Source organism: Thermobia domestica, chromosome 7 (assembly GCF_964235325.1).
Source record: "Thermobia domestica chromosome 7, izTheDome1.hap1.1, whole genome shotgun sequence".
In the NCBI taxonomy this organism is placed as follows: domain Eukaryota; kingdom Metazoa; phylum Arthropoda; class Insecta; order Zygentoma; family Lepismatidae; genus Thermobia; species Thermobia domestica.
Genome location: NC_137460.1, coordinates 82618290 through 82646234, shown reverse-complemented (window position 1 = coordinate 82646234; position 27945 = coordinate 82618290). Strand labels below are relative to the sequence as shown.

At 34.7% G+C, this 27945-nt stretch overlaps 1 protein-coding gene across 2 annotated transcripts in view; it reads left to right on the top strand.

Moving 5' to 3' along the window:
- LOC145690241 (ecotropic viral integration site 5 ortholog-like) overlaps positions 1 to 27945 on the top strand; it is a 176583-nt gene that overhangs the window by 26447 nt on the left and 122191 nt on the right. Inside the window, exon 1 of one of the 2 annotated variants that reach the window (XM_081764946.1) lies at positions 22689 to 22712. The exons of the other annotated variant lie outside the window; for it this stretch is intronic. The gene's annotated coding sequence lies outside the window, so the exon portion shown is untranslated. Of the gene's footprint in view, positions 1 to 22688; positions 22713 to 27945 lie in introns of those variants that run through there. 2 annotated transcript variants of the gene reach the window in all.

Sequence of the window (27945 nt, the reverse complement as noted above, 5' to 3'; positions counted from 1 at the left end):
TTAGCGTATGTGATTTTGACATGGAAGACAGTTTTAATTTACATTTAGAGGATGTGTGTCGAATACCACGTCCACGTCTCTTATAGTTTCTGTGCTGAAAGATATGAAAATGGGCAATAGCATAAAAGGTGGAGCAAAATGTTCGAAGAATGTTTATTGAGAAGAAATTTCATAATTATATACTACATGGCTTTTCGACTGTTGAACATAAATGCAATGGTTATTTGTATCAGAAAATATGAATACTTCACTTGAACGAATGTCACATGACTGACAGGATTTTTTGTAACCGCTGATCGCACAGGAACAAAATGTTGTGTTTTATTTTTATATACTGAACACAGATATCGTAGTTTCTTGTTTGATCTTCGGAACTTCCAACTGCAAAGAGGAATTTCGGGATTGTAGCATCTATGTGTATCTTTAATAGCATCGCGCAGGCCGAAACATCGCCGCCCAAAACTCGCAGGTCGAAATCTAGTACAGACAAAACCTTGCCTTAAATTTATAGCTACATGAGTTTCTCAGTTGGAAGTAATAATAATCCAAAAATACTTAATTTAGATTCTAGAAGCGAAAAAATTGGCGGTTCAAATTATGAATATATTATCGTAAAATAAACCCAGGTTAGGAGAAATATTATTCATCTTAATGTATTTTAATTGAAATTGTGTGGTAAGAGTGGTTTTTATTTTTTTTAGTTAGTGCTTTTTTTTTAATGTAGGCTGTAACAAGCAAATGATTTATGAAAGTGAATGATTATGGAAGAGTTAGTGGAATGACAGTGTGAGAGGAAAAGAATAACCTCGAGAAAACCCACGGACGTATGTCGTTCCCACATTCTTACATGGTTTGGATTGAACCAGAAACCTCACTATCACGAAGCTACCGTATCCCCGCAGAATATCTAGAATTGTAATATCGTGTGTACAGACTCAATCAACAATACTACCGTGAGGTTTTTTGAAGAGGCTAGGTAAAATTGTGCATCATATCATTTCAGACAGTTAGATGTTCGAACAATGCATAGTCATGTTGAATTGTTACTAAATATTTCGGTAGAACGGACATTGCAAGTGTCAGCAGTGCATCACTGGGACCTCCTAGGACACTCATCGGAAAGGTGTAACATCTTTTTCAGTCCAGCTATCATCAGTGAATTTTCCCTGGGTTTTCCTTATTCACATCAGGCAAATGTCGGGATGGTACCTAGCATGAAGTCTCAGGCCGATTCCTTCCTCTCCAATTCCGTGGGCAGTATAGTTGCCGAGGAACGTCATTCCCCATACGTGACGAGCTAACATGACGATAGATGCCGAATGGCCAGAAGTCTTAATTCCTAATCCTAGTCCTGCATCACTTACCTAATTTCATTCCCTATCTATGTCTTTCTTTATTTTCTTTTCCACAAGTTGAAATTGTCCATAACATGTTACTATCATGAATAAACAATTCCCCAAATTCCTATTGGCAAATCAGTTGAAGGTTGACACACTTGAAAATTTTCGACATTGCAACAAAGAGTGGGAGGTCCATCTCCAACAGTATAGCCTCACAAGAAACTATTTTGAAAGTAATATAGAAACTGAAATTTGATTGAAGAAATTATTAATTCTAATTTTGAACATCTCAGCACTGTTCCAATTACCGACCGTTAACATTCTCATTTCAGTAGGATTTACATGGAGTCCTGAATGGAATTGATCCTCCAGTGTCTCTGTCTGTCTTCTTAAATGGCTTGGTGAATTTGGATAGCCATGTGCCATTCTTCTAGATTAGGATCTGTGCAATGCGTGGTGCTGCCTGAACTAGCCAAGAAGAAGATACCGGTATATTTATCACGCATGAGTTGTGTTCTTGAGATCTTGCCCATTAAGGAAGAATTCAAAAGTCTTATTTCTTTGTTTGGATAATTTTAAGATATTTCTGAACTTTCATGATTTTCCTTTTCTCGAATGTCAGTGGTTTAAAACTATTTGACTATTATTAAAGTTTCCATGCGTGATATTTGTATACTGTGTTTAACCTAATTAATGCTCTTCGGTCATTCTTAGTTTATTATGAAAGTTTAAGACTTAAAATTTCATATGTGGAAAAGTACCTTAAATTTACCAGTTCGTGAGAAATTTTAGGTTATGAATATAGCACACAGAAACAAATGTATTTTGGAATTCATGAGTTCTTTGGTAAACGATTCCTTCTCTCCCTCCTTCCACTTCCCTTTGAGAAAATGTATGACCTTCGAATATTCGATTTGGATTATACTTTTTTCAGGTAAGAGCACCCGTGGCGTCGTAATCCCATGAACTATTCACGTAATTAAGGGAACATATAACGTGTCACAAAGCGTAAGTACTAATGTAAGTTTTGTAGTCGATCGATTTTGTTGTCAGTGAGTTAATAGATTTCGATTTGCTTTTATGACTTAAGGTCTCTTAGCATGTTACGAATCTGAGAAATGTTACATTTAGTTGTTGTTCTTGTAAAGAAAATTTTGGCTCATCAAATTAAAAAGGGAAAGTTGTATCTGTCTGCTACTTGAGTGATGTAGATTCAGTTGAAATGGAAAATTAAAATAAGAACATTGGGAGCTGTTCTGGAAACAGTGAAAAGCAATATACAGCGAGAAGCGCTATTCAACCTCCTACTCGCGACTAGTTATGTATCTTGGTCTCCCAGTTGGATAGATGTTTCAACGAATATGTGTATATAAAATATAATTTCGCTATATGCGTATAGTACTCCTAACTATAGTTTTTTTTTCTAGTACAAATATAACCTATATCTGCTTGTTACCTGATCTACTGCCTTTCTCGCAATCCAGCGTAAGCTGGCATCATCTACATAATTTGAAGCAAGATTCTGCCGTATGTAGTAGAATGTACACAGTATAGTACAACGATGCTACCATTAAGTTTATGCTTTACCTACAAAAGATTCATTGTACATTGATTCTCAATTTGCCATATTTTTGTGTATAATAAGTTCGAAATCAACAAGAGCTAATTACTTGAATGTTGTCATAGGATTTGTCAGATCACTATGGGTAATTTCGTCCGTGTTTTATCCTTACTTGAGACTACTACAAGTTCTGTTAGAATTATTGATTATTCAATAATTATTGAATAATTTTAATTATTGATTACTCAAATTATCCAGATAGCATATTTTCAGATTGTTTATGAGGCCTAGATTGGGTTTGGTGTTAACGTAAGATTTCGCTTTAATAATATTTCGTAAATGAATAAAAATATGAGCTGGAATTATTTTTCAACAGTTACGTTGAACATTGTATAAAAGTAACGATATTAGTGCACCTTCCTCTCGTGTCTTGTAAGCTGATGATGAAAGAAGCCAGATGTTTAGGTTATATTGGAAATTCACCCGATTTCCGTCTCAAGTTACTTCCGGAAATATCATGTCGTCCACAGTCTACAGTGGGTGCATAATCATGTCGTTGGAGCTAAGTTTGAGCAAAATAAATTACGTATAAGACTCACACGAGTCTCTCTTACCTTAGTCTTCTCTTTCACTATGCACCCAGGAAAATTGTAAATGGAAGTACATTTTATTCGATACTACTGCGTTGGTTTCATTTATATATTACCAGAATTTCAGAATGTAGCACTTTCTCTTTTATTAAGTAGCATTTTGTTTTAAAAAAAAAAAAGACGAATGGTTAAAATAAAAAATGCTCCATATGTGGAGGACCGCTGTATCGGGAGGTGTGTTGGAAAGTGGCTCTATATCTGCACATATGTTGCCCTGTTTTCCATCAACTACGGTTTTAGCTGGTTTGTGTGTCAGCTGGCATGTGCTTGCTGGTGTCTGGTTGGTTTCTGTAGTTGTTTTAGCTCTTAGTAAAAAATCAACTCGTGCGGCCTGTTTTACGGCTTTCATGCACCTTTATTTTCTTTTCGATTCTAGTTTAAATAAATATAAAATAAATCTTTTTTCTTAACTTCCGATTTTCGATTTGAATAGTTGTATGATAAGCAGTAATCTTCTTTTTATAGGTTGTGACAGTATTCTTCAAAGCAGTGATGGCCATTTTATAATCCAGAATATGATTAAAGGCCAGCACAAAATTAGAACCATACTTGGAGGCCATGGAATTTAAAATAAATATAAATTAAAATAAAAATATAACGATTGCAATTTAAAAAACGTTATTATTTCACGAATATTAAAGGATTTTTTTTTTTTTTTGGAAACATCAAACCTTGCTTTTATTGAGAACACTGTTATGCATGAGTTTTTTTTTTAATTTATTTTTATTCGCGGACTGTCCATTTGGCCGTCACTTTTTTAGGCTACCATATGAATCCATTTTAATGAAGAAAGATTGCGGGAGAACAGATCCGCAATAGAGATATCCATAACTATTCTAAAGTGATCCAACGACCAGGAGAAAGCAGCTCGTTGCTGTTTTTAAATGTTCGTTGGTTGTCTATGAAGTACATAGTGTGGACTTTGATTATTTATTCCTCGTTTCAATACTTTTATTATTATTATTATTATTATTATTATTATTATTATTATTATTATTATTATTATTATTATTATTTTGAGATAATTGATACCATCAAATTAAATTACGATGATAAAGAATGATGATACCTTCCATGGTTGAAGATATTGTAGGTAATAATAAACCTATCTTCTTTCGAATTTTTCATTTTTAAAAGTAAGATACAAGTTTTAAAAATTTCTATCAAAATTTGGAAACTGTTTGCTTAGTTTATAGCCATTAAGTAGAACGCCCTTTTTCAGCTTCGAGGCTGTATGGGATATAAAATGTACAACTAGGGCTTTGCGATATCCGGTTGACATCGATATCAACAAAAATATCAAGATTTTAAAAAGTTCAAAAATAGAGAAATATCCAATCCATCAAAATATTTCGGTACCGAAAATATGGATGGAAAACAAAGTTCCTTTTTTGGGAAGTCTGAATACGAAATAATAATAATAAACAGAAAGAGAAAGATTGTACTCCCTTTTTTGTGTAGAGAAAGAAAAATCCACGTAGGGCCGCAAAGGCTTATCTTTGATTTCTTTAATTGCGTCCAAGCAAAGCGCACCTGCTGACCTTACGTATATTTTTCTTGTAAATACGTAGTAAGACATGGATAGAAAGAAAAAAAAAAAATACTTATGCATTGTAAATCATTAACAGAACAAAATACCCAAGCACATGAAATACGTTCATATCACATGATACAATAGGAGAATGTTCTACCTATTCATGCCCAAGGTGGTAACGTTCTTTCTTTCTTATTGATCAATGATCAATAAACACTGATCTCTTTACACATGTATGATTCCAAATTCGATCTTTGTTTTGATACTTGGTACGGATAAAATAAATCGTGTGGGGTTGGATTCAACTCTCTCATTTTTACGGCCGTAGTAGTGAAAAGGTCGTTCAACTACAGTCTGTAAATGAATAAAACCGAAAGTAATCCAGAAATGAAATAGAACTATATTATTAACTTAAAATTATATTTTCTATAAGCTACGCTTTGAAGGCCGTTATAACGAACATTCTGATTAGGAGGCAAAAACTGTAATTGATAGCTGACGTCCACACACACGCTGTAAGATAAGAAAAAAAGCCAATATTTCGAAGTGAGGTTGGAAAGACTCTAAGCTAGAAATGTGTTGACAACTTTTGATGTCTATTATATATACAGTCCAGGTTTTTATAAGATGAAAATAGGTTGTGAAATACTAGTATTGATTTGATATTCTAGCTGAAATATCCGTTCTTTGCATGGAAAGGTGTATTGCGTGTCCTATTCCTTCAGAATACGCATTTCAATGAAGGTGTAATGATTAAAGGAAAGTAAGACATTATTTTTGGCATATTTTTTTCAGCTTCCCTACTCAATTTTAATACGCCTTTTAATCAAGCTGACATGATAAAAATACAACTTGAAATAGTTACTAAATATATTCGAAAATTCATTTCAAAAGGGACAGCTGTTTTCCCGTGATGCGTTCACAAATAACAGATAACATCGATAAAAACCCAGCTTGTGGAACGTTTCAGCTTCATTAGATAAAAACCCATCTAGATTTCCTATTATATTCCAAAATTCATGTCAGCTGATAAGCCTTTTTTTCCGTGGACAATAATAAAAAATAAATTATCGCTTTCAATGTGGTGAATTTTCAAAAGCATAGGAACATATGTGCCGCATATTTTTTAATGAGTGTATAAATTCCGATTCGTCGTTTTAACGTGAGGGTGTTTTGAACTCCCCTATATTCCCCTGAAGATACATTTTAATTAAAGCAACATGATAGAAATCCAGTTCGAGGTAGGTGATAGTTATATTCCAAAGTTCAATTTAAACAGTTTAACCAGTTTCGCGTAATGCAGTCCTACACAAGATCACTTCCGTTTTTATATACTGTATTAAATGGAAAATATTAAAAAATATCGAAATATTGAAAAACCGATATATTGGTCAGAAGAAATTTTTCAATATCGCATATCCCGATCTACAGAATGAATTTAATTTTTCCTGTTGACGTGATTTTAGTTAGTCTTCTCGGGCTATCAGCCAGGTGAAGGTATTGATATCCAACATTTCAAATACTATGTCTGCATTGGAAACATCGGATGTCAACACTTTAACCTGTCTGATACCCGAGAAAACTTAGTAAAAGCCCCTATCTACCACGAATGTGAAATTATAACCACGTATGTTTCTACTGAAATCAAACACGAGACTGTGTGGGGCTGTAGTGGCTCAGTTGTAGAGCCCTCAGTTATAGAGCCTCCTTGTCACCTCTGTTTCTTGCGATCCTGGTTCGATTTCAGCACGTCCCAAGTGGGTTTTATGATGAACAAACACCTTGTGAATAGTTTTTCCGTTTCCTCTCAGTTTTTCATTCCCCCATTTCGTTCCTTTCATCATCATCATTTTTAACCTCTGAGCATAATTGCGGGATTTTTTTAAAATAAATAACGAGACTATGGATAGAGAACTTGATGCTTCGTTAACAAACTCAGACTAGGATTCGGCAGTTTGGATATTGCTTTGTGTATCAATTTATGTCATGCTATTAAAATACATAAATTAACTTAGGAAGATTCGTTCTGGAAAATATTTTCATTAATTAGCCAGTCAACAAGGGAAAAGAAGTTCGAAATAAGGAGGGAAAAAAGTAGAGAAAGGTGGAAGTAATTGTACTACTTACCTTTCAAAAAGGTCTTGAACAACATAGCATGTAATTTTTTCGTTCGTCTACTGCTGCTGTACTTTTTTGGCAAAGCTTGGGTAAAATGGCCCAAATTTATAATGTTTTCATACGAATCAAGAATTTGGGATTAATGTTGTCAAGTGTGCCAACACAAACTGTTTCTCTGCTTTCTGGATCAAAAGATTCAATATATTTCAATCAAAAATTTTCTTGTAGGCCTTTTATTTGGAGAACTGCATACAGTGAAGCCGAACCCAAACTATTAGTTAACTCAGTATGATGTGCACATTCCGTAGAAATACGAAAACTCGGTTTAGGGGCCGTTCAAAAATTTTGTGGCCCCTGATCAAAAAACTAATTATGGCCAAGATCGTAATCTTTTGATCCTTTCTTTCTTTCTTTTTCCCCTAAAATTCTTGTTAAGGAATAACCTGTAAACTGTATCATTTTAGTGAAGTACGTGGAATTTACATGTGGTGATAGAAAAATGAGAAGAAACCTGATTCAAAATACCTATCTTTAGAATTGAACCCTGGCACATTGGATTATAAGATTAGAAAAGCTCTTTCGTAACTAAATTATTAAAATTATTGTCTGGTGCAGGAGACTAGGATCGCCTCTTGATGGTGGGAGTACATAAGGTGTGACTGCTATATCTTATGTAGCCTCAGTAAGAGAGAGGCAAGATCAAACAACGAAGAAACTTCTGTGAAGACTGGAAGAGTGTTTTTAAAAAATAAATAAATAAAATAAAAAGGGGGTGATAATTATTTTGTACTAAGTAAAAAAAAATGCTAAAATTTGGGTGAGAAATTCGATCTGCAATTTATTTAGATTGCATGAACATTTAAAGATACCAACATCGTACTCGCTAAGGTAGTATATCTCTATGTTAATTTTACTAGCGTCACCCTTAAATTAAATCAAAATTAAATCCTATCAAAATCGCGTTCCCGTTTTCGAGGACGGTTTTTTTTTTTAAGATTTTGCCTGTTTATTTCATCTTGACTTACCAACTACAGTTCTCTGATGAATGATTTATGTACATGAACGAAAATCCTTTGAGGTTTACTTATATTAAATCAAGGATTTTTATTTAAGGGTATTATATGAATATTTTTTTAAAATAGCGTGTATTACTAATTTGGTGAAAGTGGGACACTTGTCTCAAATAATGCCTTTAGGTCGATCGCGTGCACATTTCCCTGAAATATTATCTATGAAGTTTTTACATATAGAACTAAAAATGTCATTTTTGAAATTTTGTATATATAACTATTCTTTCTTTATATGTAGGCAGAACAAATAATCTTTATTTAGTTAAAACACTGGTATAAATAAAGGTAAACAGAAAAAAATTCAATGTAGCATTGATTAAATTTGACTGAATTGGAAGGCATATGTCCATTTTATATATATATATATATAAAATATTTGAAAGAAATTTGACCTTTATTTGAATATCTTTTGTATATTCTATTTTCAGCCAATTTTATTTGGCGACAAATTGGGACATAAATAATGTGATCAATTTATCCTCCTAGTCTTTATAGTTTAGAAACCAATTTACAAACTTTATGAAAATGTTCCTTTAATAAATACAAAAAGGAAAACCTGGTATTTATTTTCCAATGGACAAGTCAGGGGATTTCGCCACTTCTGGTTATAATGAAAGTCCAAGGATCGGAACAATTTTCTATGGTAAAGAATATGTAGCTGGGATATGTTTTACTTTATTTATTTATTTTTTAATGCGATACATTTCCTTTGTTTTGATCTGTCTATTCTGTAAATTTTCTTGATTCAGAAATTTAGATAATTATTCTTCCGCTTTCGTTACAATTTATGCAAAATATTAACCAATGCAAGTACCACATGAAGCACATTTCTTTGGAATCCACCGAAAACAAAGTCTTAATAGGCCATGCATAACCCATCCATACCACCAGATAAACAGTGTTACCAACCCAACATGAAGTTACATTTTTCAAATCACAACATTTATTTTATTTTTATTTATTTATTAATGCAAAACAAAAAAGTGTAGGACTTTATGACTTTAAGTGCCATTGATTGTTGTTAATATTGCTGATACATCACAAACATCCGAAATCAAAACAAAAAAATAAAATAACTTTTCTGTTGTAAGAGAAATGAGAAGTATTGATTTCTCGTATATTTTGTGTGATTTGCTTATTAGAAGACTTGCTGAAGAAAGTTTTGTGCACATTACGATCGTGTACACTTGAAACGTAGTTGTCAGTATGTTTTCTGTAAGTAGCGCCTAAAGCTGAAGACGTCGAGCATTCGATGTGTTGGAAGAGGATGGATTTTATTCATTGTATACTTTTTTTCTCTTTCTCACTCACTTGTGTTGAACAGGTGGAAGTATGCACCACGAAGCGTGACCAATGAGTCCGGAATAATAATGTGGAAGTGGAGCGCTTTGCGGTTCATGGTAGCTTCATTGTAAGAATGTAACTTGCTTATTGCTTTGTTAGTCAGTGTACTTTGAATGCACATAACTGTCGAAAGATTGAGCGTGCACGTCTTTTGACAGTATTTAAGTTGAATGAGGAAGTACCTGCTAGAAACAGTAGGAAGTAATCTAAATTTCAACATGTTGGCATTCTTAACTTTATAAAGCTAAGCTAGAGTGGTCAAAAAATAAGAAATAATAGATTTCGTTTAATGAGACTACCGGTTAATAGGCTCAGCTGCATAATAATGGTACAAACTGGAAATTTCATTTAAAAGAGTTTGAGGTCTTTGCGATTTGCAGATTGAAGTGGTATTTGTTGCGGACTGTAAAACGAAAATTTTAAAATCTTAGAAAGCTTGAAGAAAATTTGCGAAGAATATAGGATGAAAATAAACGTTAGAAGAATAAAAGTAATTATAATTGGAACGAAGCGGCCGGTATCAAATGTAAAAATGGGAGAGAGGGAACAAGTGATTTGTTTTGAATACATGTGTTGTATTATTAATGTAAGCATGAAATACGAAAGTGAAATAAAGACGAGGATATAAATGGCAAAAGAAGTATTTAGGAAGTAGAAAAGTCTATGTTGTAGGTTCTCCGCGGGGAATATTGTATTCTATGGGGAAGAAACATTTATATCACGTAAAAGCGATGAAACGAAATTTCGTGTTTCGAAGTATGAGAAGAATGAGAGAATTAGTTGGGTCGAAGAGAAAACGAATCAAGAAGTGCTAGGAATACGTTTGTTGAAGAGATACATGGTAGAAGGAATGGTGGTGGGAAAAAGAAGGGGAAGATTGTGTCTAGAGGAAGAATGTGTGTATTCAGGTCGCACGTTACACTGTAGATCCATGTCTCATACGAGGGCTCTGTTCAAGTTTCTTCAATCTACTAACAGTGGTGTTAGTGTTACGTTAATATGAAATTCAGATGAATAGACATTTCTAAGCTTAAATTATCTTCGATTGTTTGTTTAATCCTTGTCGTTTATTTTGCACAACAGTTTGAAGAAATGGTTTTGTTTGAGAAACACTTTCGGGCAATGATTTTTTTTTCCTTTTTTTTTATGATTTCAAATGTAGTTTTAGCATCGAAACATTATATCAGGCGACTTCATTTGTCTTTTGGGAATATAGCACAATCCACTTGGATTGTGTACAGTTGATTTTCCGAATCACAACGTGGTTGCACATTTCTCAATTGCGTGGAGGTCGTCCATCCTGTCTATCAATGTCAGTAATGTTGTGCGTGAAATGATTGAGAGATCGATGTGTGATATACGTCATGAAAACAATACATACGATTTTGTATAGTCACCTGAACGTACGGAATCTTCCAAGCCGTTGGATCCCACACAACTTGACCGAAGTTCAGAAACATCCTCATGTCAATTGATATAAAGAAATTGTTAAAAAAATCAATAGAATTAAGTCAAATTTGGTGTACTACATCGTTACAGGAGATGAAACTTGGATCTTTCATACGGACCCGAAACTAAACAGCAATCCGAGTGTTTTCAGAGTGAGCTGAAACCAACCAAGTTGTTCATTCGAGAAGTGCTGCAAAACAAATGATCGCTTGTTTCTTTGGTTAAACCTTACATGTGGTAGCTATAGCTTTAGAAGATCGAATGACTAAATGTTGAGTGATCGACAACAATTTGTTTGCCAGAGGTCGTCAATGAATTGTGTAAAACAAAACCAAATCGTCACACCATTCTTCTCCATGATAACGCAGTTCCCACTCCTTACACCAAACTGTTCATGTTTTGTCCATTAAAAATGTGGAATTAATGACTCGTTGTGCGTACTCACCGAATTTATCACATAATCACTTTTTTGTGAAAAAGATGATGTGTGGTGAGGGGGTTTCTGAGGTGGAAGCCTTAAAAATGGAAAAGAATGTTTTCAAAATTGTTTTGATCATATGCAAAAGTGTATCGACCTTAAAGGTGAATACATTGAAAACTAATAACACCATTCCCAGAATTTCACATCTTTTTTTCATGTTGATTGCAAAAACTTTTACAGCAGTCCGCGTAAAATCTCAGTTTAAAAAAAAAAAATGTTAAACTCTAAATAAATAAATAAAACAGACGACAGGATGATATTCTCAGGACAGGTGAGGAGGTCGATTCGCAGATCCAACAATTCTTTTGTTTTCTAACTTTTTCGTTGTAACCTTGAGCTTTAAGTGGGCATTAGGCCTACTGTGGATATATTTCTTAGTCAAATGAGTTTCCAAATAAATTTCATTCGCCCAAACATGTATACATCATTTATGAAATATTACATGTGTCTTTATTTATTTAGAACGCCCATAATTGTATTGTGACTTAACAGTAAAGATTTTACGTAGTTTAGTTCCATAAGATTGGCAATAAAAGTTATATATATATATATATATATATATATATATATATAAAACAGTCTATAAATCTAAAAATAATCATTACTCGAGCCAAATTCATTTTTTTTCGTTGGAGTTTTTACGTTGCTCATTGTGTCAAAATATTTTTGAGAAATAATTAGAAATTACAAGGAATGAACCGGAAATACGTAATAATGTCAAAGGCTACCCACGATAGAAAATTAAATTTTCTATTTTTACTTTATTTCCATTGCGTTGTTCGTTTTATTGCTATATTCATCTTAAGTTGCGTGTATGAGCCACAGGTTTCATCGGGAAGTTTTAATGAACGTTTATATTTGAAGAATCTCATGTACTGTTCCTTTATATACTATATAACATTGGCTGAGTGGAGTAACAACTGAAGAAAACACTTTCCCCCCCTCATTTCTTCTCTACACCAAGTAGCAAGTATGGTAAAAGTAACTTTCTAGCTTTATCGCCGTTACATTTAATTTTACAAGTCGGCCGCATTGCTTTGCACTACTTACAAGTTTCTGCTCTAATTTTGACATTTAAAAAAAAAAAAAATGTTATCTTTACACTTGTTGGACACGAAAGGAACTAGTCAAATGTGTAATTCCATAAAGTAATTGACAGCTGCCACAAAATATCTGTTAGATTAAGCTTATATTCAGTTTCTGATCTTCGAAGAGTTTATGCATGGTAACAGCAATTAATATATAAAATACTTCCTAACTTGTGGCGGAGTGGTATGTGCATTATATAGACCATGGAAGGATGTTAAGTCTAATTATGTTCTTTTGAAGTTCCTCACACTAGTTCAATAGAAGTTTTAAGATTGGTAGAATAGCGCTAATTAAATATTTACTTTAAAAATCTTCTTAAAGAAACTGTATAATGAATCAAAAGAACAACATATATTTGCATGTCAATGCTAATTGATGTGAATAATAATTCGTTTTTTCTCCTTTTCTGCCATGTGTTTTTATTATTACGTAACGAAGTAGGCAGTAGTAGTAGTAATAAAGAGATCTTTAGTTTCCGTTTATAGTTTTTTTTTTTTTTTAATGCGACATCAATATTATTATTATTATTACTTGAAAGAGTAGCTATTTTCCCGCAAGACTTTGAAGTTGGAAAGTATTATCAAAATTCATCTTTGTCAATACAAGGAAAACCATAAGTTACGAAACCTCAACAAGACAAAATCTATTCTCATTTCCCAAAATTTAATGTTCCTTGGTGTAATGTATAATTTTGCTCGAAAAGTCCAGTTTTTACGTCCATATGGAGAGCTAAAGCATTTCACCTGTATTTATATGCTGTGGTTGCCTATATTATTTTTGTTTCGTTTGATATACGCGTATAAAATAATCAGAAATTTCTTTAAGACCCAGTATGAAAAGGATAGAAAGTCTCATTCGTACTCTTGATACAGTATTTTTAACGGCATCTTGCACCAACAAAAGAAATATCTGTACCGTAAATTACACCATTTCAATTATAATGGAAAATTTAATGATCATAAATATTTTATTTGACTTCTGAAACTGTTATGGTGAAATCTATAAAAATAAAATATTACGTATAATACTTATACAGCAGTTCTTACACAGAATTAAATGAACATATGAAGTTCGAATCATAACTGTATTGTCAGCTATGGACATCTGTTGTACACTAGTGGCTGGCACAAGCACCGGTTTTTCGGTTTTTCAAAAACGGTTCGATTTTCTATCAAAATGACGATTTTCCGTTTTTTCTGGAAACTGGTTTCCGGGTTTTATAAAAACTTGTTTCGTCCATCCAAGCGGAAATCCTGCATAGGTCCTCACATGCTGTGGATTTTCGTGCAAATGATAATATTCTTATGAATTAAAATGCACAAGGATTTATTTTCTATATCATCATAGCAACAGTTCTGCTGGATAAAATTTTATCCAAGTGTTCTCCACATCTGCAATATCTGGCCTTTCCTTCCTTTTCTTTCTTTCTCTATTTTTGCACGTTAGTCCACAGTGTTCTTTTATTTAGGTGCATCACCCTGTATGAGTAGATCTCATGGATCTCTTGTTTCTTGTAAGACAGTCAAGGATTACTTTTTGTTCAATAGTCATAATTCCTTCTTGCAATATATTCGTCCAGTTATTTCAGATTTCTTTATTTGCGCGATTCATTAATCACTCCTGTCATCTTTCTTACATATGTAATTCTTTTCGTATCTTTGCAGGTAAAACATAGCATACCTCGTTGTATAGTTTGGGGGCGTTAAATATCTTAATTCGTCCCTCTCCACGTTTCCGATCCATATGATTGGTTTGAAACTTAATTATATTTTTTAGCTATCAATCTGTAGTTGAGATTGACAGCTTAATGTGGGATCCAAACCACGATCGAATTGGGTTGCTCACTCCGAATGCGCGATTCCCATCGATATAGCCAAGTGGCTTCCAGCCTTGTGCCCCGCTCCCTTCGTGAATCCTGTATACTTCAGGCCCATGTTCTGATCTATCTCATTTGTTGATCATACGTGTTTGACGTCTGACTACTACTATTTCAGATGCAGCATTACATTTTCAAATTTTCAATAATAATAATAATAATGAGTTTCGTTTTACAATGTGAAACTATAGTAGACTAACAAACTATCCAATTTCAATGCTTAAACTTTAAGTAGTATAATTACTGGTTGCAATAGAGTAACAAGAGCAAAGATAGTACCTGTTCCTTGGAAACTTTAAGCCTACTCGCTATCCCATATTGTTTTATTGTATGGCGATAAGTGTTGAAACCGACAATTGTTAATTTGAACCACTTTCGGTTTGAATGGGGGTTTAAGATAGGAGATAGAACCTATTCTTCAGACACTGAATCGACTGTGAAAATAATAATAATAATAATAATAATAATAAAACTGCTTCTCGATATATCTTACAGTTTTTGTTCTGAAATCATGATGAATGTGAATGAAATCAGATTATGTGAACTACTTCCAGTTTCGGTAGAGTATTGGTAGTTACGATGGCGTGTACTTTTGAGACACTATATTGGTTACAGAAAAGCATGTGTCGCTATCCATTACCATTTCTGTTCTATGACAATAAATATTAGAATTTCCGATCGCCTCATTTGTTTGCAGTTGAAATTGATCAGTAATGTAAGAGCCCGTTCTCCCTAATTACTGTAACGTATTTTCCTGAATATTTATTAAACACACACTGATTTTTGTGTGTTTAATTGGAGATTATATTTACTCCATTAGTTTGTAGAAATTAATAAGAGGAACGATCTCTCGCTTCAAGAATGCACAGCATCACTAGTATTTTTTTTTTTTTTCATTCTATAGCCATACCTTTTATCTTGGGATTCTAAAAATTCCCAAAGTACTATACATTATTAAGGCAGTCATAAAATAGAATTTAAAAACATCATTTATATATACTAGGAAACTTCTTAGTATATTCGTGTTGGAAAGAGAACAACCACCTATTTCAGAAGCAATATACCTTTATCCTTGGGTAGAGTTTCAGCAAAAGCGTGTTATTTTCTTGGTTACTCAGCCTTCCTTGTAAAGCTATATATTAAAACGTGCCAGCTACAAATACACACTTCCTAGAGACGGTATTCATTTTTTTAAAAATCATTACTAAATATGTTCTCCATGGAAATAATATATTCATTCATTTATGTACTTTTGTTAATAATTTTGGAATGGTAGCTTCGTTTTTTCCAAAAGAAAATTCAATTTAGCAGTATATGTAAACTATCAGTTGCTACAAACGATAGTTCAATAGTTCCCATGTGTGCCTTTAGTGAACTAACTGTGCCGCACGAGGAGATAAATTAGAGATTGAGTATGCATGAAGGTATGCAGTTTTCGTGATTGTAGTTACGTGTCGAAAGATATTCCCTGAAGGGTATTACTTTTGTACACAAGATGACGTTGCTTTGCTGTCTTCAAAGCACTTGAATGTATAAAAATATGATAATTCTTCTTTACATTGATATTTGAAGATTATTTGATGGGCACAGAACAATTTTCGTAAAATCAATTGAGAAGACAGTAATTTGAGAAAGATTAATTTGACGTATTCGCTCCTTAGAATTGTTAAGTTATAATGATCGTTTATTTCATATCAATGTGTAGTAAATGGAGTTGTAGATTGTGATGTTGCGACTATGACCTAGATTGTCTAGAGCCTGAAGGGAAAACATAATGATGTACTACGTACCGTTAACGCGAGGTCACTTGCTCACGAACCGTTGGAATGAATGACATCTTGTATATCACAGTGATTCACTTAAAATACAATAATTCATTACAGTTAAAGAATTGATTCTCTTTAAAAATTATGTATTTTGCTGTCATGTCTTAGCAACTTCCCCAGCTGTTCTTTCAATTTAAGAACTGGCTGCTTCGTAATGTAGGACACCGCTTGCTGACTACCACAAGCAACAAAAAATAAACAGCAAAACGCAAACACATTTCAAATGTTGGACAGACTGAAGCATTAGGTTTTTTTATTATTATTATTATTATTATTATCCAATGATCCTGTGTTGAAGGCACGGGTAATTAGTAGAATCATTCTTCATAAAATTCTTGTCATCAGAGCAGATGATTATACGCTTGCCCTCATGAAAAATTGTCACTTTCATGGTAACTAAATTCATATGAGTGAAAGTATATTTTCCTTTCGTTTTTATTGTATTTTAGTGACAATGTCAGTCTTTTTTAATTATTTATTTATTCAAGAACCAGATCTTTCTCTTATTTATTTGCATACTTAAAATTCTAGTCAGAAACTGTTTTCAAGTTCATTTGTGTCCCAGATTGTTAGAGATTTTTTTGCAAGAAGTAAACAGTTTAGAAACCTTTGAAAGGAATAAGTTGCTTATTCTTCTGTTTTCAAATAAGTTTTGACAGAAATGTTACGAAAATTACATCAATCTACTCAAAATTTTATCTATGCAGTAGTGTGCAAAACTTATATCCGTTTAATTAATAGAAACAAATTATAATAAATTCAAAAATATTCAATGTACCTTAAATTTGAACTAATTATTTATTTCCATAATAACGTTATATTTAATTTTTATCAGTAACTATAATTTCAAGTCAAAACGGGATACGGACAAAATCTCGCGGCCGAAACATCGCCGCCCAAAATCTCGCCGGCCAAAACCTCGCCGCCCAACATCTCGCGTGGCCAAAACCTCGCGGGACAAAATCTCGCCGGGCCAAAACCTCGCGGGACAAAATCTCGCCGGGCCAAAACCTCGCGTGGCCAAAACCTCGCCGCCCAAAATCTCGCGTGGCCAAAACCTCGCGGGACAAAATCTCGCCGGACCAAAACCTCGTAGACCAAAATATATATCTCCCACCCCCCTCCCTTTTAATGTGCCGACAAAGTGAAATTAAAAAAGACATCCTAGGCTCGAACCTCATTTATGTTGAAAATTTGATTGAGATCGGTAGGATGACTCAAGAGGTATAATGTAACAAACATAGTCATTTAATTTTTATATATATAGATTTCCAAAGCATGCATTAGAATTTTTCTTGTCATTATTTTAATGTAATTATGTGTTATTACTAAATATATACATATAGTAATATATAGAACATTCTACATTGAAGAAATCGTCGTGAAGAGGTTTTATCCTGACGACATTTCTTCCCAGGCGACACTACGTCTCGCTTAATTTAGACCAGGCGAGATTCTGTGTCGCGAGATCATTACAACGAGGTTTTGGTCAGGCGATATTTTGGGGCGCGAGGTTTTGGACGACGAGGTTTTGGCAAGGCGAGATTTTGGCCCGCGAGGTTTTGGGAGGCTTGGTTTTGGCCAGGCGAGATTTTGTCCCGCGAGGTTTTGGCCAGGCGAGGTTTCGGCCTATCGAGATTTTGGGCCGCGAGGTTGTCGCCGCGAGGTTTTGTACTCAAACCAGTCAAAACACACAGGCCTTTGTATCAGATTGTATTATTGCGTTGTCTGGTTTGCCAAATTGATAGTATTTTTCTTTTCGCATTCCAAGTAACATTTTGACGTTTAAGAGCCTGAAATGCTAAATATAATACAAAACTTACCATTTTCCTTTCTCTTATTTTTTTTTTTTTTTTTTCATAAGAGAGGAGATAATGAAATGGAACTTACCACAATCATAGATAAAGTTAGTCAGCAACAGAAAATATTAACCTGAAGAATTTTCAGTGTTGCCATCCATAGAAATTACATTTTAAATAAAATTATTATTTAATTTTAATAAAATTACGTTAAAAATATTTTGTTTATTACAAACTAAATACAACTATTATTTAAAAAGGAGTTCACAGGATTCCAAAACAACATGATAGGTAATCAAATGCAGTTGAATTCGTTCCTCTAGTCGCTGCCTTAACGTATATTTTGGGGGAAATGTTATTCTGGCAATACTGTAATTTCTATGGATGGCAACACTGAAAAATTCTTCAGGTTCATATTTTCTGTTCTAGAATAACATTATCTATGATTGTGGTAAGTTCCGTTTTATTATCTCCTTTCACTTACGAAAGACAAGCAAAAAAAAAAAAAAAAAGTAAAATTTTTATTTTTAGTATGTCAGGCTCTTAACTCCGAAAGCTTGAATACGTGAATACTGAAGATGATGGCACTGTGATGAGATTATACATATTTCAAGAATCTGTGAGGGGGGGGGGAGGAGGTTTTCGACCAATACTGATTTATAATATATATTGCCGTAGAAGTTATTCTTAACTAGCCTTCATAATTTTTATGTACTTTTAAGAAGTAGCTTCGTTTGATATTGTTATTTTATTATTTAAAGGTAATTTATTAAACTACAAATTCCATCAGTGAGAGGGAAGAACAAATACCAATAAGAACACCGATTAAAAATTATTTCAATATTTGCAGGAATGTTTTCCAGTTCAAAATAAGATAGGCTGTATGGTATCAAATTCCTTTCTGGTATCCGTTGTACGTGAGATTTTACTTTACACGATAATTATTAAGACTGTATATTGGAGGGGGACGGTAAATGTTCTTTTTTTATGTGTGTTCACTTAGAAGTGGAATGGATCATGGTCTTCGTGTAGAGTACATATAATTACATTTCAGACTACATTATTAGTATTACCAGATGATTTTTAGGTTTCCGAATCATGCTATCGATACGTATGGAAAGTCTTACAGGAAAAAAAAAATGTCCGTCCGTCTATTGACAGTTATCGGAGTAAAAACGGTATGGTTCCAGCATCCAAAGAATAAACTCCATCTCCGCCATTGTCACACTATTGGAACCTGTTAGGAGTCAATAGGTACAGTTCAATTTTAGGTGATACACAGGAAAATGTTAAGAGTGAAATAATCGGACAAGGTGTTAAAAGTTAGTGGAGCAATTATATAAACAAATGAGTAACGTTACTAAGTTGTGATTGATATGTATGAAAAAGAGTTGATGATATAGTAATGCCAAAAGTGGCTGACATTATAAAAATAGTGATTTAAATACAGGAAGGTTCCTGTTAGTATTTGTTAATATATTGGCATATGTTTAATTTGTAGTAGATGTAAAGTCCAAATAAAATTTGGAGCGTAAAGAAGTAAATAGGTTTTTTAAGGAACTTAGTAATTTGAAGTTGTGGCAATATCTAAGCACATTGAGTATCTAGAATAAGCCTAACAGATTTGGCGCAGTCTACAAAAAGGAATTTACGCTTCTGAATAAGATAATGGCCTCGTTTAGTAACTTTGAGCCTTTCGATATTGAAACTGGTAGAATTCAGGTATATATAGAGCGATTTGAACAGGTAGCTCTATCGGCAGCATTACCAGATGACCGAAAAACATCAACATTTTTAGCTGTCATGGGATTAACTGCATATGAGGAACTGAGGAATTTGTGTGCGCCTAAAATGCCCGCCCAGAAAACTTTTGAAGAATTAAAGAATCTCATGCTAGCACATTATGGAGTAAAGACACACGAGATAGCGGAGCGGTTTAAGTTTCACAACCTCAAGCAATTGGAATACCAAAGTGTTGCTCAGTTTGTGATGACCTTGAAACACCAGGCAGCATTCTGTAATTTTGGATCGTGCTTGGAGCACTCATTAAGAGATCAGTTTGTTTTTGGCATCAAGGACAATGTAGCTAGGAGACAAATGTTGACAGCGACGAGCCTAACCTTCCAGCAAGCAGTGGACATGGCAACGGCCGTTGAGAATACAGAAGAGCAGATGAGATTATTTAGTAGTTTAGCAAGTCCAAGACAGGAACAAATTAATGTTATACAGAATCACAGGGCACATAATAGCAGAAAATATAATAAGAAGCCGGATTATTCACTAAGGGTTCAAAAGTCGCCGATGTATAAAGGACAAAAATCGTGTTATTCGTCATCACCAGATTCTTCTAGCCAAAATGAAGGAAAAGTTATCAAATGTGGCAAATGTCAACGTGCCCATAAAAAAGGAGAATGCCCTGCATATGGCAAAAGATGTTTTAAGTGTACAGGATTACACCATTTTGCTCCTGGGTGTGTACTACAAACGATAGATGCCGATATGAATGAGCTACGACTAGAAGAATCTTTAGAACATAGTGAGAAGGAAATGAAACAAAATTCTCAGAACGTAGAGTCAATATCTTCAGTATTGGAACCCGAACAAGTAAAGGATTTGTATAAGGTTTTGACAATGGATACCATCTATTGCCAAGAATCCACTGAAACAGAGAGGGAATTACCTGATAGCTCAGGAAGTGAACAAAATGCTCTCAGACAATTGCAAGTAGAAGAGGCTCGAGAAGTATTAAAGAAGAGAACGAAATTACCAAAAAGTTGGGCAAAAAGTAAAAACAAGCATGATAAGGTGTATCAAGAGACACAGGAGAGTACTAGTAACTCCACTTCACTTACGGAATCTGCAGAGGAAGAAATGATGTACGACAGCACAGAGGGCAAGGACAGAAGTGATGGCAAATGCAAGAAGATTCGAAGAAAAGTCCGAACATCTATTAGTTGTGATACTAAAGAGGAAAAAAATGAACTGCTAAACTTAAAGCAGGAATTGCTGCAGTTTATGTTTAAAGAATTCATGTGCTGGGAGCAAAAAATCCAGGAATTATGGGATAAAATGAAGGAAGTAGAGCGAAAGTTAGAAAATTTGGAGTTAAAAAAAAGGTTGAAAAAGAACAGAGATCTGTAAAAGTGAAGAAAGGAAGGCTTTTTAAGTTATTCGCATAATAATTTATGAGATGTTGTTTATTTTACAGTTACTTGCAGGTGTACCCGAGAGGATGCTGAGAGTACAGTGTACCCGGGAGGATGTTAGGAGTCAATAGGTACAGTTCAATTTTAGGTGATACACAGGAAAATGTTAAGAGTGAAATAATCGGACAAGGTGTTAAAAGTTAGTGGAGCAATTATATAAACAAATGAGTAACGTTACTAAGTTGTGATTGATATGTATGAAAAAGAGTTGATGATATAGTAATGCCAAAAGTGGCTGACATTATAAAAATAGTGATTTAAATACAGGAAGGTTCCTGTTAGTATTTGTTAATATATTGGCATATGTTTAATTTGTAGTAGATGTAAAGTCCAAATAAAATTTGGAGCGTAAAGAAGTAAATAGGTTTTTTAAGGAACTTAGTAATTTGAAGTTGTGGCAATATCTAAGCACATTGAGTATCTAGAATAAGCCTAACAGAACCGGCGTGTCTATTGTAGTTTCACAGTTTGAAATAATAACGTACTTGTTATTTATTTAATAGTAGTAAATATATAAATAAACCATAAGTTTAACATTTAAATTTTGGGGACATTTTAAGCCAAATGTATGAAACCATCGTGAAATGCGTATGTTCTAAAATACGATGCTAGTAATTATACGTTAAAGAATAAAAACGGGAGAGGGAATGTTAGGTTTTTCGCATTCGATACTACTCGAATTTATGTATGTCTTAGGAATGTAACTACATTACAATGTTATTCATTAATTGTTTTGGTTAATAACTCATTTATTAATCATAAACACACTTTGACAAGAGGAAGAATAATAATTGATGTCATGAAAATTACTTGCTTCACCACGAGTAACCAACCTTTCAAGTTTTCTCTAGGAATACTTTCTGTATCTTCTTTATCGTACATTTTAAGTGTCGTGACCAGTGGACATTTTTGTCGTGTTATAAATAGTTTATGATTTTGAATTTATTGCTTTCGCTGTCACTCTACAGAAATATGGAAAGAAACGTGAATTCCATTCCATTTTTGTACCTTCAGTAACACACTTTCACCTCAGTTTGTTCTGTTTTTAGTTCATCAAGGGCTTTCCTCTGGCTATGTAATGAGGGATGTGTATATGTGCGAGTATGTATAATACAAACCAGGACTTGGGAAGAACCAGTGAAGCATAAACTGACCTTAGTTACTAATAATTACCAGGTGAAATTATGTATCAAGTTTGAAAATCGATGGATTGTAATTTGCTTGGACTTAATTAGCTTTATATGCATACAATAGGTGTTTATTTACATCCGAAAACATGATACGAGAGGCAAATTCAACAATATTATTAGCATTTGCGAGGTTAAACATATACCAACTGATATATATTTCATTGAGCACAGTAATATGGGTAAGTGTAGATTTTCATGCATAAGTTTCTAGAAAATCGAAAAAAATGGAATGAAATGTTTAAGTTTTACGTTCCACGTTGTTTATGCCGGCTAGGCTAAAGGAGACGGTGATGATGAGAAATAAATGAAATGATGGAACGTGGGAGGAAACGGGAGAACCACGAGAAAAACCACGCATACGGTATTTGTCCACCACGAAGTTCACTTGGCGTGAGCTGGGATCGAACCAAGTACCCCATGCACCAGAAGTGAACGCTGTACCGCTGGGCCACCGCGATCTTCCAGAAAATCGAGATAGCTTTCTAAAAATTGATGGTAGCAAGAGGAAAGAGATGCTGGAATATACTCTCACCAAGCTTTCGTTTATGACACTAGCAAGATGACATTATACAGTTTGGATAATGAGATATAGCTCAAAATTATTAGTAAATGTTAGACTTTAATTTTTGTTCTAAATATTATATTTCTATATATATGTTAATGGATGACATCAAGCTGATCAAAATAATATCCGTAAATTTTCCTGCATAATTCTTGAGAAGAACCAATTTTTGTAGCGCTGAAAAATATATAGTTCATTGTCAAAATTATTAATATATTTTGTTTTGCTGGGATGGATTTTTTTAAAAATACATTTATGTACTGTATATGTAAAAATAGATTATTAAGTATCAGTGTCATATATTTTGTTGATCTGTGACATATAGTTCTAACAGTGGCCTACTTACTACATGTAAATCATTTCTAATTGAAATGTATATTCGCGGATATTCAGTTAGTCTCCTCGTAGTCGCTAACGCTTTCGACTTCGGTGCGAGTGGTCCCGGGTTCGATTCCCGGTGGGGGCACTCGGTCGAAAAAGTGTGAAACGGTTTTTCAGACCAGCCACCCTAAATGAGGTTTTCCTGGTTTTTCCTCATTCACACCAGGCAAATGCCGGGGTGGTACATAACTTATAGGTCCCAGGCCGCTTACTTCCTTCCTTTCCCCCTGGATAGTGTGCTCGCCGAGGGACGTGATCCCTCAAACGTGACGGGGTGAATGGCCATCGATGCCGAGATCCCAGAAATCTAATTCCTAATCAGTTAATCCCCTTACCAGTTTGATCCTAGTAATTTTGGAGATACTGCCGGTGTATACTAGCCGATTCGTAGTCTACTGCATACCACTTTATATGGACAGTCTTGAATGTGCCGCTTCGACTTAACGTAACTTTCCCTGCTAAATATGGCTATAATATTTCAGTATCTATATTTTTTACCCGGCCTCGCTCCCAATCAAGGAAATGCGGAAGAGAAGGAAGTCTCATTAGTTTGGAAAAGAAAAAGGAGAAGCTAAAGAGCTCTCATTTTACTTTCGTTCTGAGTAATTTTAATTAATAATAATCTTGTTATTTTTCAGAAACAATCCCGTGTGTGTTTATGTGTGACGGGTTGATCAGTCCTTATGTAATCAAATAAAATTTCTAGTTTTACATCCCATACTTATGACCTTTAGGCTAAAGGAAGCGGATGACTAATTAAAGTAATTGATTATGAAATAATTAGTATAATAAGAATGCGGGAGAAAACGCGAAAATCCACATATACAATGTTGCCCACCGTAAACCAGGGACCCCTCGCACTAGAAGTGAGCGCTACGCTACTGATCATCGTGTCGTCCCTTATATAGAAATTCAGGTGCGAATGTTTTTATATAATACGGTTGAACTTAAAAGAATGCTTGATTGACAAAATACATAGTAGTTGTCAAATATATGTTCATTCACAATAAGTTTAATCCCAGTGGTACGACCTCCGTCATAATACTTTATTCTTTCTTGTAGTGGTGAGCGAAGTACGTCATACAAACACTCCTTGAGAATTAAGATAGGATACTTAAAAATCGTAAGTGACACACATCTTCCATAGTTCCCATTATCAAAGTACACTTTTATTTTACTTCCTTATTTTTACAAAAGGGAAGGATTTTAATTTAAGGTGTAAATACCTGACAACAAGTTCACTAGGATGAAGTAGGGTACCTAAAATTTTCGAAGGTGCAAGTAGTCTCCCGTAAGTTCCATTATGTAGATGTTGTCAAAATAATGGATATATTTGAAGAAAACTCAACTTCCCTTATTAATATGGCATTACAACCATAAACTACAGACCAGTTCCAGTTCGTCACGGAATGGAGTCATGTAAGTCGTGAATGTTTTCCAGAGGAATGTTCTACCATTCCTGTGCAGTGCTGCACTCAATTCCTTCAGTGAGCAAAGAGGGTAATACTGCTCCGGACTATGAGCTCCAGAACTGACCACAACTGTTCATTAATATTGAGTTCTGGAGATTGGGTTAGCCAGGGGAGGTAGTGCAGTTCATCCTGATTAGGTCCACCACTATGAATTAGCGTATTACCATTTGGAATATTTCCTCATTGGCTGGAAACATAATCTGGATCATAAATGCACTTGATGACGTGAAATGTTCACATAACCATTGGCAGTAATGTGTCCTGTGAGCGTAATCACAGGATCTAAGCCCTCCAAGGAATACTAGGAAATAGCGCCCCATAGTATCATATAGAGTCGCAGTCATGTTTCTTGTAGGGAGGAGACACTTCGGAACATAATCTTCTTCAGGAGTCCATCTTACAAAAACATTGCCTTTTATTGGAGGTAAGCTAAAAGATGTCTACTTAAACAAATTTCCACGTTTTCAGTTATCATCGGTCTACTTTGCATTTTCTTCGTGATGTTGGCAGTAATTAGTTGTTTGGAAATTGCAAAGCCGATTACAGATGTTCGGATCACGGAAATCGCATGACACTGTGATTATCGCAATAACCTGTTCGAGATGCTGATCAGTTTCTGCAGACACTTTTGCAACATTCGCTTTGTGGCCCTCGGAGACAGCCGTCTTCAATGCTCATTGATCCATGTCACTGAGGCTTCTCTTCCATCAACTCTTCTATTATTCTTCGTCAACGTTTTTCATGAGTTCTGTAGGCTATGATGTTGTACACTTTTCTTGTGACACACCTAACACACTAACCAAACGGTCTCTAATAATTTGGCCTCTTTGAAACTGCGAGAGGTCTCCCAATTTTGCATCGCTATCGTCTGCCTGCTTGAACAGACGCATCCGTTGTATCGTGTGACGTATTATATATCATCGCGGTGGCTCAGCGGTAGAGCGTTTACCTCTATTGCATAAGGATCTTTGGTTCGATCCCAACTTGCACCAAATAAACTTTGTGGTAGAAAACACCGTGTGCGTGGATTTTCTCGGGGTTCTCCCGTTTCCTCTCACTATATTCATTCCACCATTTCGTTCATTTCTCATCATCACAGTTTCCTTTAGCCTAGCCGGCATAATCATGGGGTGTAAAACTTAAATATTTCATTTCATTTTCATTTTATAAATCATCGCCGCTACCCATGTATTTTCATTTTTATAATCTCATACAAACCAGGTGTTTCCGTTGTTTTGATAGCACTCTGTATATGTAGTTTGCATTTTCCTCTCATTTGTCTTGAGAGCTCCTTCGTGGATTAGCGGTTAGCGTACGCGCCTTTGGCGTGGGAGACCCGGGTTCGATTCCCGGCGGGAGCTCATGTGGTTCGGATTCCACGTTAATCAGTGGGTCCATGTCTCATATAGCCTCGCTGCTGAACGGGACGTTAAACTCAAAATCAACTCAACTCATTTGTTTTGAAAATATTTTTTTTTCTTTTTAAAAGAAAGTGCTACCGCAATACCTGTGACATGGAATAGAGTATCTCTGCGACAAGTGACCTGCCAGTGATAGCAGAGTACTGATCATTATTTTGCTGAATTTCTCACTCATTAAAAATATAGGTATTTGATGCAGCAAAATGTATGAGTTAAGTGATTTTGTCACTTCCGCTTTCAACGTAAGTACAGCGGGGGACACTTCTAAATGGTACACCTTAGCCGTAAATCTCCATATGGCTGTACCATTTAGAAGTGTCCCCCGCTGTACAAGGATCTAAAACATTTTCAGTTCCAAACAATGAATTTAAATAAATTTTCATCTCATACCTATCTTTGACCTCTTTGCTCTTTAATGTTCCTTCTTTTAGAAACTTAAAAATTGCAGTTGGCTCTTTCATTATAACACTGTAAGTTCCATGTGCAGCTCACGACTTTGGAACCCAGCGGAAAAACAAATACTGGTGGAAATACGTCATGCTTAATTTGTCCATGAAAAGTCGTTTAAAGCTTATAAAATGTTATTAATTAAGCCAATAGTTGTTCCAAGACCTTATATATTGCAAACATATCAGGGCTGGCAATTGTGACATAAACTGCACCCGCAGATCTGTATTCTGTAAGAACTTACGTGAGTGTGTGTTAACTTATTTAATAGAGAGTTAGGTCATCCTGTTCGAAATATTCAAGATGATAATTACTACATTTAATAAATGTAAAAATTTACATTTGCATTACTATCAAACTTTGTTTTGAACTACCCAAAGATCTTAATCTAAAAGGTTTCCCGAACACCCGAATGAGGCTCTATGTACCCCGTTCATATTTTCCATGTCTCACCTGTTAATTTAGTAATCTACAGTATGTTCTGTCACAGTGGCGTAACTAAAGGCTTGGGGGCCTCCCCTCAGACAGCGTGGAGTGGGGTCCCTTCTGTACGTCTCATTTCACGATTTGGGTCCCCCCTGATAACTTGGGGCCCGCTGCAACGCGGGGCCCTTATTTACAGCCCTGTTCGGTCACGATCACATATTGCAGAATTCCTTAAGTTTCTTCATTCACATCTTCGTTCGTCTCTCTCTGTTCCTTTCCTTTTTTCTTTTTCTTTTTTGTCGTGTTTTCCCCTCAATTTGTGCTGTATCACTAATGACTATTTGTTGTAATGGTAAAACCAAAACCGAAAAACTAGCTAAAAGGAAGTATATGTTAAAACAATTTGAAAAGTCACATTCTGACGTTGTTCGTTCCCCTCAAGCTCTTAACTGGAACAACCAGGTACAGACACGCAAGCCTTTTCTCCAGAGATCAGCGTATACCACTGACCTACCGTTGTCTTCTTGCCATGATCTTGCATATTGAAAAATATGCATTGTTGAAAATTTCGAAAAACGCGAACACTTATTTTTCTGCCAAATTTTGTTTTTACTAAGTTTTTGCAGAACAAAGAGAAAACGAGAACTCTTTTGTGACAAAATATTATTGTTTGATGAATTTTAACGTCCTTTTCCAGCACCGA